This window comes from Ornithodoros turicata, chromosome 6, assembly GCF_037126465.1.
Source record: "Ornithodoros turicata isolate Travis chromosome 6, ASM3712646v1, whole genome shotgun sequence".
Classification (NCBI taxonomy): Eukaryota; Metazoa; Arthropoda; class Arachnida; order Ixodida; family Argasidae; genus Ornithodoros; species Ornithodoros turicata.
Genome location: NC_088206.1, coordinates 64,723,534 through 64,736,178, shown reverse-complemented (window position 1 = coordinate 64,736,178; position 12,645 = coordinate 64,723,534). Strand labels below are relative to the sequence as shown.

The window sequence follows — 12,645 nt, the reverse complement described above, 5'->3', positions numbered from 1 at the left end:
TGCGCGTGCGTGCATATGACTGTGTAGTGCATGTTTTAAGATACCACCGTGCCGGACTTGGCTTTGCGATGACATACACAAGACATCACCTCTCCATCCTTCACACTTTTCGTACTCGTTTGAAGAGCTCTAAACAGAACTCCGACCTGTCGTTGCTTCCTTCTCACCATAATTCATCCTCTCATATTAACCACTGTGAAATGGGGTAGTGTCCTGTGGCTACCACGGGGAAACATCCCATGTCATCATCACTTCTTCATTTATTGTTGTTGTTGTTGTTTTGAACAGTTTTGGAAACTTCTACATACTTGTGCTTTCGGATATCACCTAAAGGTTCCGCCACTGAGCTGGTGTGCCTCACAAAAGTACTGTTACAATGTACCCTCAGTAGGGGAAAAAGCGCCACTACTACCATACATCGATCAAACTGGTTGTTAATTAAGGTACATCCAGGACAACTTTCCTACTCAGGGCTATCTTGCCCACCATCTACGAGCACGCGATCGTGTTGACAGCTCATCCAACTTCAACCTACTTCTCCTTTCGAAGATCGCCAAAAAGCATCAGCCACTGAGCTCGTCTACTTCACAAAAGGACTGGAAACCGTACCGCCACTTGTGCACGGTGCCGCTACTAAGATGCATCGATCACTCTGGTGGCTAATTGAGGTACTTGTGCGGCTTGCTCTACCGATCCTGGACGACTTCCGTAGCGAGCGTGTTGTGTGTGTCTGTATGCCGCGTGATTGGTCGGGCGATCGGTCAGACATGTTCCCTCCCTACTGCCCCAGAATTCTCGGTCTGTTCTATCAAAAGGCGCGGTTGTGGTCACGGTTTTCTGGAATTCGGAGGGGCAGTGAGGTAGGTGCCCTCGGGTAGTGAGACGTAAAATTAAGCTTCATTGACCGTCATTGACCGTCACTATACATTAATTGGGTGTTGCTTTCTTCGATTGCCTTGGGGAAGAGCACGCCACTACCGCGGACTAAAACAGCCCTTATTAATCGCTTGCGGGACGTCGTCACGACCAATCGACGCGTTACGCTTCGGCAGAGTTTCCGGTTTCATTAGGACAATGCGCTCACACACCGCGGCTATGACTGTCATCCACTCCTCCGTCTCAGACTTGTGTTCAGTGGTCAGCACCATATGTGAACACCTTTGCGACCCCGAACAATAAGTGAAACGAACGCCATCACAATATTACCCAGTCCTTGGAGGCACTCCTTCATTTTGATGAGGTTCTTGGAGGCACATTTGATATTGAGGCGCTGGCCAAAGACCTCACATGATATCGCAGGTCCGTTTGTTCTTTGAAAACAGGTGAAAATGAGGTGCCTTCGCCAGCTTTTTGTCTACTAGGATTTTGATTTTTCCAACTGCCACTTCAAAAATCACACGTTTCCGACACCATGATCCAGGTTAATGCATCACACCTAAAGTAGTAAGTATCGCATAAGGCTGTGTCCTAACTCTGTTTTGACTGCATGAGTGTTTTCTGAAGACTTGGTCAGGATCCGTTGAGGACTGCAGCTTCGTGTGTCTTGAAAACCAGATAGGCGACGTCCGCCAGGAGTAGCACAAATGGATTTGTTCTTTACTAGAGTGCTAGGTGCAGGAACCCAGCGCTGCTGAAGGGGATACCAGGGACAAGAGGAGGGAACAACAAGAAGCTCCGTGCAAAACGAAATCGTGTGGCTTTATGAGACGCCGCGGTTCCCTAGGCAGGTCCCAGCGAAAAATTTCGGCAGAGCCACTGTCGCACGGTTATCGCACACTGCACGCACACTTCACGTGGACTTCAGTCTCTACTTGCTCTGTGTTTCGGGTATTCCGTCTGCCACTGCACGTCCACCACTTACACTTTCGGCTTGCCATTTAGCTATTCGCCTCCGGTGTGCAGAACCGTGCCCAAGCATTTAGATCTCAGGCCGTCGCCAACAACAGTGACGCGCATCCCATCGACCCCTCGCTTACCTTTTTCATTGCGTGTCGCTGCAGTCGTCAGGAGGAATCATTGCTGCACCGCCTCAGTCTCAACGTTGCCCGCACCCCATTGCTTCTTTACAAAATGAGCCAATCCAGCTCCCCCTTGTGTTCCACCTGTCGCGAGGTGGTCGACATTCCTCACTGTCTTTTGCACTCCGAGGAGCACATTCCCCAACGGCAAGCCTTCCGTCGCCGTCTAATACAGCTGGGCTGCAACACATTGTCCATAGCCACCTTCCTCGGTCCCGTCCCTCGGCCTACTCAGTGGGCCATCACCACAGCCCTGCTCCGCTTCTTAAATGACTCTGGCCTTGCGTCTGCCCTCTGACTGGACATTCTTGGAACTTTCCTTCGTGCCTGTACTGCACTGCACTGCGTGCCTGTTTTTCTTTCATCTTTTCCTGTCCTTTGTTTCTTTTGTTTCTTGTCAGTTGCTTTCTTTTTCTTTCTTTTTCAGTTTCTTTTTCGGAATACCAAGCTGGCAATAGCCTAACTGACCTTTCCGGGGTTTTTTTTTTTTCCACTCTATTAAACATATCCCCTCGTTTGCCTTGCTGGTGAGTACAGCTTGACGGCAGCACGAGGGAGATGCTTCATTGCAAAGCCCCACATGAATCGAAGTAATTCCGAGTTCACTCCAACCCAACGTGCCGCGTACATGAGATTAAGGCTCGCCGGATGGCAAAAGACGGTAAAGCGGAGTACTGCATGGTGATGGTTGTCCTTGTTGCCAACGCCTTATGTCCTCCGTACAGCAGGATCATCTTGTCTACTTCGCGCACTGTGTTAATACTGCGGCTGTATGTTCTGTGTTAACCATGCACCTTAGTCGCCAGATCTCGCCCTATCGGGCTTTCACCTGTTCCCCAAGGTGAAACAGCAACTCTCCTTGCGTCTAGCAATGATAGCGTCATCATCATTGATGTCTCTAATTGACGCCATCAGCAGTTGTTTTTTTTTTTTTTCGATGACAAAACTTCGGATATTCTTTTGTCACTGGAACATCGGTAGGCGAAGTGTGTGGACGTTACACTCGCGAGTACTACGTAACAAAGTAACATGGGTTCAGTCACATTGGCTACGTTCGTCTGTGTCAGGTCGATTACTAATGCCCCTCCTACATACTCAGGGAATACAGATTGCATGAAGAACCTTGTGGTCACCAGACCTTCTACAAGCGCTCGAGAGACCGTTCTTTAGTGCTTGCCTCAGCAACTTCAAAATAAAAATTTTGAAAAAATACAAGTGGATAGTTGACTCTGATTAAGGTAACGAGAGGGGTCAATCAATCAATTGCTTTTGCTTTGGAGGTATCACGACGCGCTCCGAACTTAAAAGCTCTTCTATTCAAGACGACAGCTGTGGCATAACAATATATTCCTCTATTTCTGAGAGACAATATATATTAAGACAATAAGGTATTCATATGGCGTAGCTGGTAACGATACGTCATCGTAGAAATAAGCAGTCGCACAGAAGAGCGGACCAAATAATGGACAGGACAACTGCTTACTATCAACTGAGGCAAATATGTATTGTTACAGCCAGCCTACCGGAGCCTGCCGCCCACCCGGTGAAGCCTAATCAGCTAGACAATCAGACAATATATTCTGAATTTCTGTAGTTTTCCATGTTCTGAATTATGTACTTTTTGAGAACAATACGTTCCCTGTTGCACTCACTCTAATTGAATGTTACACAGTCCTAGGAACGGCAGGCACGTATAATGACGTGCACGTAGGACAGGTGAACAGACACGAACGCAGAGTATGCCGTTGGCAAGAGAGAACTGTTAAGCTGTATCGAAGATGAGGCTAATATTCCTGTTCCTGTTTATCGAGGTGAATGCCGGTGAGTTTAATTAACACCTCAATTTAACGTACTACTCGATTTCATAATCGTTCGTCTTCTCTCCCCAACTCCCACTGCAACAGCCTGGGCAAGTCAAAGCAGTTCCAGAGGAGACATTTGCAGCCTGCCTTCACCTCCCAGAGGCACTTGTAATGAGACTCACAGAGTGTATTACCACCGCAACGGTCGCTGCTGGCCACTTAATTTCAGAGGATGCAAACATGAAGGTGGCAGAAACAAGTTCGAGACATTAGAGGCCTGCAAACGGACATGTATGGGTAAGGACTCACCTGCCGCGAACCGTCTGTGAGAACGAGAATTTTTGAGAATTTGTGCAACGCGTTGACTGCGTTTGTATGAATGTGTAGGAACTATATGCTACAAATGACCGCACAGGAAACCAGTCGCGGGCAGAAGCGAAGATTTACTGAACGAGAACCAAAAGGGGTGAGTGCGAGCGGGTTAGTCGCAGACGATGCTCGTCGTTGTCGTCGTGCCGCTACACCACTTTCCCTCCGCTGTAGACGAGAGGTGTTGTCCAACGCACCATGCGGGGGGGTTTGAGCCGCGGAGGGTGAGTGGGGGCGATGAGGGAAACCTGCGGAAGGGTTATATGATGCGGGTCGAGATAGGCGGGCTTGAGCCGTTCCACAGAAACAGTGTCCTGACGACCGTTCAAGTCCAGGGTGAAGTGGCGGTCCATTCGGTTGAGGACCTTGTATGAAGCGAAGATTTACTGAACGAGAACCAAAAGGGGTGAGCGCGAGCGGGTTAGTCGCAGATGATGCTCGTCGTTCGTGTCGGGCCGCTACAAATAAATATCGACATATCCACGAGCTGACAGTAGTTAAAGGATCTGTAAAGAGACGTCCAAGCGCCATGTTTTTATGTACCACCAGGTATGACGTGGCTTTGCGATGACACACTAAGCCATCACGTCTCAATCCTCCGTGTCTTTTATATACGCACGTACTTCAGAGACTGATGATAGCGCGATCGCAGCGTCCACAGACGTCCGTTGCGGGAAGTGTTGGGTGCCGCCTGGGGGTATCGAACACGTATCACGTGGTATTGAAGTACAACGTAAATAACGCATTTGGGGCAGTTCGACCGGTTTTGAAGAATAACACGAACTGTTGAGCAGCAGAGTTTAAACTGTTGTAACCCGTAAGAATATCAGAGCGATGTGCGCCATCTGCTCGTCTTTTCTCTCTCGGCGTCCCCGTGTCGCCTGCTCTTTTTATGTGTGAGTTTTGTCTGAGACTCTGTTAGAGCCGCGCAGAAGCGATAGTGGCTATGAGGGCCGCACGGACGTGGGCAGATGGAGACAGGGCAGCCTAAAGGAGTGGGAGATGGGGGCCGTCTCCTCCTCTGCTATGGTCCCGGAGTGAAGAGAGCGGCCAGAAGATTTAAGCTGCTGAAAGTCGCTTGGTTCGAAGCACCATCCTATTTCTATTTTTTTTTTTTTTTCAGTTTTAATTGCGAACTGAATCTAGAATGCTATGTTCCAATTTCGAATCGACACGATGAATCTTCCAAACCGAATGGACCCGAATAGTTCTAGAGCGACCCTCGTAAGCCTAAAAAGGTAGAAAGAGTGCTGCTTAATACGAAGACTCGTGCGCATCTATTACGGATTGCATATCCGCATGTACGTTGTGTTCGGTTCGGTGACCAAAGTATAAAACTGATATTTATAGGGTCAACCACCGTGTAAGTCCGTGCCTGGCTTGATGGGAACACGTAGCAGAGCCGCCACGACGTGATCGCGAGACTGCCAACGATGGCCCAATTACACTACTGCATTTAAACGGACTGTCGCATCCCGAAACTCATCTATGAAGCAGTTACCACTATGTTCGGCTGTGGCCGACAATCAACCTTTGGCCGACATGATGCCCAGGAGTTCAGCTTTCATAGAGGACATTGGGTAAGGGAAGGCAAATCCTTGCTGAAAGTCACTATCAGGGATATAAAATGCAGCGCCCGAGCTGTCTGCCGTGATTGAGCCGTGCGTGTATACCTGGCGATGGTTCTGACACGTGGAGTGCAGAAAATCGAGAGCGAGTTGGAGGGCTACAGGTGCGGGAGTGGTCACGCTTGCGCTGAAGACCGGGGATGAAGAAGCAGATATCAGGACGTGCAAGAGTCGAGGACGGACGAGGAAGGAAGACCATCAAAAGGCTTAAAAATGTTAGAATACGGACAATGAAATTTAAAAAAAAAACGTGATGTTAATTGACCGAATAACGTAAATGCAGGCTGGCTGGTGGATAAATTCCATGATAGGCAAGTTATAGGCTGGTTTTCAGCCTTCTTGTTTGTGTTTGTTTACGTGTCTTGCCCATCGCTCAGGCTTACCTATCATGGACGTGATGTTATTTTTTTTAGTACTTTATTTTACGCGTCCTCTATGTTGTCGTCTGCAGCTGAGTTGCGCGGAACGCTCCACGGAGGTATAAGGAGGTGCAACATTCTCCTGCACTTGTGCTGCACTACTGCGGCACTTTTTTGAATCGAACGAGAAAGTGTAGTGCAAGGGCCACACTTTCGCTGAGTCAAACGGCAGACGTTGCACTACTTAAGCTCTACGAAACGGAGAGGCGGCAACTCTGTGCTCAGCTGAGTGGTGCTAGCCGACAGACGTTCAACCTGGCTGCAATTCTTGGCCCATGTCAGAGCCATGTCCAACACCGTTGAGGACTTCTGATGTTCTTGGAGTTCCTCTTGGCTACCGGCTTGCTCCAGACGCTGTAGGGTCATCCCCTGCATCTCAAGGACCATTGGCGCTTCTTTCATGTGCTTCTTCCTTTTGTGCGACGTACAGCGTTGCGCAACCAGAGGACGGGAGTTCGAGTTGTACTAGCACATAACTTCATTTTCATATTTCACATCTCATGCTTCTCGTGTAATGGGGTAGGGTACTGCTCTCAAGCAGTGAATCACCCCAGGCCATAGTCATGATTTAGTTGTTGTTGAGTTGTTGTTGCACTACTTGCACCAGATCAGAAAATGTAGCCCAATCGAAGACAGCTAAGGAAAGCACACCGGTTGCATGAAACCGAGAACTGAGCAGCTGGCCGGACAGCGGACATGGAAGTGGCGCAAGTCTCGCTCTCGTCGAGAAACCTGGAGATTGCTGCAGCCACCGGCTTTAAAGCGAAACGCACCGCCTCCAAAATACTGTCGCCACCGGCGCGCCAGCTCGGGGGATCTCTGATTGGCTGCACATTATAAGTGTATATATTTGGATGTTCATTGGTCTCCAAGAACTGTCGTCAGTTTCCTTCGCGCTGATTGGGTGAGAGTCATTTGATTGAGGCGCGAGTATCCAAACGGTCGGTCGAACAGAGGAGAAAGAAAAACGACGGAGGAGACATCACGTCTGTCCGACCACGCGTGTTCTCTCGGACTGCAACCGTTGTGCACGCAGACGGCTGCGGGTAGTTCGAGGGTTTTGAATGCTTTAAATTTAGATTGTGGCGAACTGCTAATGTGAGAACGGAATGGCACATCCACCTGATCATCACAACAGCAGGAAGACGAACATGACAGGGAATCCCTGCACCTCCAAAGGAAGCAGAAATCGTCAGAGAGGAAGTCTGCACTCTTTCCGACGTACCGCAAGTGAACGGTAAGACAAGTTTGATTACTTTTTGTGACTGGTACGTTAGCGGCGTTTCATTGTGCAGTGCATTGCCGTAACTTGTACGTCTCTGATATGCCGCCAATCAAATTATGTGTGGTTATGCTAGTTGTCCCTCATGCACGTATCAGCCGTTCATTCACTGTGATCTACGAACATTTGTGGCAAGTGCGCTTTGGTGTTCAAATACGAAATCAAGATCGATTGCCTATCATACCAGTGATTTTCGTGCAGAGTTACGAATCATGAATAGATTTTTTGTTTTGTTTTAGCTCTCCCGCAGCCTTGGCCAACAACGACGCACATAGCTCAGCATTGGCTTCTGAACTGCCCTTCGATGTCGAAGCACCTAAAGCTCCAGTGAAGCCTGTTACAATAAGACGTAAAAAGATATGTACTCTAGCTTTTTCGAGGCAGTTCCCGAGGACAAATAAACTTGATTTGTCGTACACCATCGTTTTTTGATTGTCTGCTTTGGGACAGCATGATCGTTGCTCTGCAGCAATCGCCGAAGACAAACGGACGAGGCTGGGGGGGGTAGGGGGGACGAGGAGAGTCGAACAACCAGAGGAGAGAAGGGGGAGGAGGTTGAGAAAGCAGGTCGGTCTGCGCATGCGCACTGGGCCCCAGCTTTTTTCCCGCGCTGCAGCTCGGGGACGCTGTGAGTGGAGATCACGTGGTTTGGGCGCCCACCATTTTCAGTGGACCATTGCATAAACGGAAGCTTCCGGCGGATGATTGCTGTGAACGTCGGGTGCCTCGCGTGTGGACACTCTTGCCATTCGCGGGTCGCCGTCAAAGAGCAAGAGGGTTAGCACAGGCCCCCTCCATCTCCTGTGCCACCATTATCTCTCCGCTCCTTCTTTTCACACTCTCCACTTCTCCCTCCCCTGGGTGCACCGAGCCACCTACTACAGAGCAGACTGACCACACCTTCCACCAACATCACCCCCTCCCCTCCCCCCAAGTCTTAACTCTGGCGCCAACCGCATGGAGCGTATTTGCCAGCAGAATTCAAGCGGAGCGTGCCACCGAACGGCAGAACAATGGGCACACAGCCGAAACGCTCATATCTGGCGGGATAGAAATTTCGGCAGTGACGAGCGCAACGTAATCGGGCCAGCCAGTCAGCAGCGAGAGGAAAGTGCACGTGACCGCCCTCTGTGCCCACGCTACAGCTACAGCACGGCGAGCACGGCACATAAACGGAAAACATGGCTGCCCGGTTCGTGGAGTACGGAGATGTTGAACGCTTGGAACGTGAAGATGGACCAGTACAATGACGTAACGAATCATTTATTCTGGACAAAACTCGCAAGTGTAATTACATATGTTTAAGCAAACGTGTTTATACTTATTGAAGAACGGTGAGCATTGATGCCGTTTCCGTCGATGGCGTAATCGACAAAGAAAATTTTAGCGAGTTTTTAAATAATATATTTGTGAGTCAATAAACTTTTTTGACAGTACGCTTCGTGTGTGTGTGTCGCCTGTCTTCATGGTGTCATGCGCTTACGATGACTGATTACCTGAGTCACGGTTTGACGTCTCGGGTATTTGCATGTGACTGAAATTGGAATGTGACTGAACCTGGCTGTCACATTTTATCGCTGTTGCTTCCAGCCCATGATCGCCACTGTCATGTATACTCTGTCTGATTATGTTACTGTGATTACTTAATATCGCGAAGCAAAGCAAGCGACTAGAAGCATAAATGCATAGCAGCAAGCATAGCAGCATAATACAGTTGTTGTTCTTAGCATCATGACAAGCAACAACGAACATGACCAGCTGGAACTATAGGCCAAGCAGGAAGCGATTCGGGGACGCGCGGGTGCACAAAAGAGGACGTATATCTTCACAGCTCGAAGTTTTACGAAAGTAGAAACAGATGGCATTCAGTGTTTTCATCAGCATAGCTACAATGCAACTAGTATGTACGTATATATGTCACTACCGCGCTCACAAGCAGGCAGCCGACGCTTCACCATGCCAACCACGCCCGCTGAGAATCCGTCGCTTGCGGTTGGAAGAGCTCTGCTCAAGTTCCGCGCGGTTCGGCAGAGACAACGGTGGCCCATTTGGGTTCTAAAATACGCTCCATGTGGTTAGCGCCTATGAGGCGGCCGCGCGGGCGCCTCATTCTTTTCTCAAGGTCGCGTCTTCATTGGTTCTGGTGGAGTGATGTTTTCCCGTTTTTGCAGAGAGGGAATTCCGTCATACAATGAAATATCAGGCGTCTGCTCTTGCATTGCGGCACGATTCATAGAAAAAGGGAACGGTAAAGCTTACACGCTGGACTTTTTCTAAGGGAAACGATGAAAATGACCTCAAAATGTCTTTATGTCGAATATCCTCTTAAGTGACTCCAATGCCGAGAGAAAATGATGCAGCCCCGCCCGCGTCAAAAAGGTGGCTTCCGCATTGCCAACTGAAAGATTGTTGGATTTTGTAGAGAGAGCTACACATCCTTGTCCCGGGTCCTGTTAACCGGCAATGCCAGTCAATCTCGACACAAAAGCAAACGAACTCTGGACACAACATATTAGGAAATTATTTTTCTTGTTTGTGTTCCCGGTTACTCGAACCCCCAAAGCGGGGTCTTTCGGGAAACTCCGAATTACTCAAAATTTTACCAGTGTATTTTTTTTTGTATTTTTAATTTTTATTATTATTATTTTTTATTTTTTTGATCGGTCAGGAAACTCGGAACCCTGCTTATGACGAACGCGGAGAAGCACCAGCGATACAGTATGACATGCTCTATAAGACGGTTTCTTGGGACCTAGCGCATCCAAAGAGATCGATGGAGCTGGTATCAAATCTACGAAGAGATAATTGCGTTGGTGATCGACAGGTCTAAGGTTCCCTGCAGCTGCAGCAGAGAAACAATAGTGGGTGTCTGAGCGACCCGTCCAAATGGCTCCGCAGTTTTAATTACTTTAAATGCTCGTTACGTTCCCGGTAATAAAAGCAGGTATGATATAATGGCGCTACACCTAACCATCTGCATTCCTTTCAGAGCCTCTGAGGGCCAGTTCTCACTTGACGACGCCCGACGCGACGTCGCGATTGGGCGGCGGAAATAGACGTGCATTTCCGGCGTTGGAAGAGGAGAGACGTCGAGCCAAAAAAATTGCCATGCCGGTCTCTTTCACGACGACGGCGAGAGGTGGCGAGAACGATACACTGACGACCAATAAGATGACAGAGAAAGGCCACGCCTCTTCAGTTTTCGTCTGCTTTGGGCGACGGAATGCCACTGTGGTGGGAACATGAAAATCATGCGCCTTGACGGGGCGGCGGAAATGCCCGTCTACTTCCGCCGTCCGTTCACGACGCCGCGTCGGCCGTCGCCAAGTGAGAACTGGCCATGAATCCTGTCTGCAAGAAAGAGAAACCGTCACCGTCACGCTGCCGCAGACAGGGGGGAAGAACAACGCGTTACTATTTCAACACCACAAGAGGACACTGCATGCCGTTCGAAACTTACTGTAAAAATTTGAGAGGCAACCACTTCGGCAAACGCAACGATTGCATTTGGATTTGCATGGGGTACATGACTTCTTGAATACGTACTCTAACTTCAGGAGCGAACCACAAGTTCAACATAAAAGAAGACATCGGGAGCGATATCAGTAGGAAATGACGTCACTATTGTCTCGTCACGCTGTTGTTGAGCTGCATAAACCCGACCTGGACTAACATAACTTTGTATAGCCAACTTGTAGCCAGCTAACCAGGGAAAGACATTCATGCCTGAGGCATAGCGGAACTCCGTGACTTCAATGCGCGAACCTAACCTTAACTAACTTCACTTGGTATAAGCCACAAAAGAAATAGCTGACGCGGAGAAGGACCTCTTGAGAGTTTGAGTTTGGATTTGGTTATAGAAAAGAAAAAAAACAGAATATATTGAATTCGTCACCTGACGAATTCTGATACCCTTCAGTTTCCCTCATCGCCAATCTCGTTCCCGATGGTTACTCTTATAGTGACCTCATGTAATTTCCTAACGAGCAGTCTTTGAATTTGTTAACCTTCTATTGCAGGCTGCCTCTAATTACAAAGTGGTAGCAGACAAGCGAAGCATGGTGGTTGTCCTTTGGACGACAGCACATGTTCTTTGGGTTTCTCTTTTGAAGAATATGCCATTTTTACAGTACAATAACCAGTGATAATAAAGATAAGACGTTGCGCTTTCCACCACCGTCTGCGTTTTTTGTTGCTTTTATATTTTTGAGGTACCTCATTAGAGTTTCTGAAAATTACTCCCAAAAGTACACTCAAGTCTCCGTGGCCGTCTTCCAATTTCCAAGTGCATGTTCGTGCCAAGGTAACAAGTACGTTCCTCCATGAGTGGGAGCACTTGTGTCGGGTTTGTGAGGTACTGTAGGTCCATTCTTCGTACTTTTCAACTTTTCGGCGGCGTCAGATGTGAATACCAGAACGTCACTACCAGTTTGACATGAGAGCCTGTTACTAGGTACGCAGCAATTTAATCGTCTCTTCTTTTTCTTTTTCTTTTTTTTTTTTGCAATGGCACGCGCTATTTGCTCACACGATTAACGTACATTCTTACCCCCCCCCCCCAAAAAAAAAAATAATAACGCAGCGCCATAAATGTGGCGCAGTCCTTAAAGAGTTTTAGCGCATCGTACGCTTTCGCCTTTGCGTACGTAAGGGATAGCGTGACGGTTCTACGCAATGCACGAAGCTTTCTTTATGTTTTGCACGTGCGCAGAACAACCAACGCTATCGCTTACGTACGCAAAGGCGATAGCGTACGATGCACTATAGCTCTCTATTATGCGACGCAAAGTGGCGAGGCATTCGAGCCGGCACAGGAAAATCGATGCGGAAAACGCGTTTTTTTGTCATCGCTGCAATCGCAATTCCAAACGACAGATAACCAGGTGACGAAGAAATTCCAAGGTTTGAAAAGCGATATTAGGAGACGTGATATTAGGCGATCTGCACGGAGACAGACTTTTCTGTTGCGGTTTCAGAACGGAAACCGCAAAACGGTAAGAACAATGTACAGCTTGGGACAAAAGTTTACGGAACAGCGGGATGTGACATTTCTCCACTTGAGCAGCACCCTAGCAGCATACGGGAGCAGACACACATACTAAAAGATGGAGAGAACAGCTGGTCACC

General features: G+C 48.5%; 2 long non-coding RNA genes across 2 annotated transcripts in view; one reads left to right on the top strand and one right to left on the bottom strand.

Annotated features, from left to right (window-relative positions):
- The window catches only part of LOC135397058 (uncharacterized), a 113,329-nt gene that overhangs the window by 21,216 nt on the left and 79,468 nt on the right, over positions 1–12,645 (bottom strand). The gene's annotated exons all lie outside the window — the stretch shown is intronic.
- LOC135398168 (uncharacterized) lies at positions 3,706–11,695 on the top strand. Its single transcript, XR_010424017.1, has 4 exons — positions 3,706–3,839; positions 3,923–4,117; positions 4,208–4,286; positions 11,538–11,695. It is a non-coding gene; the product is annotated as an uncharacterized LOC135398168 (long non-coding RNA).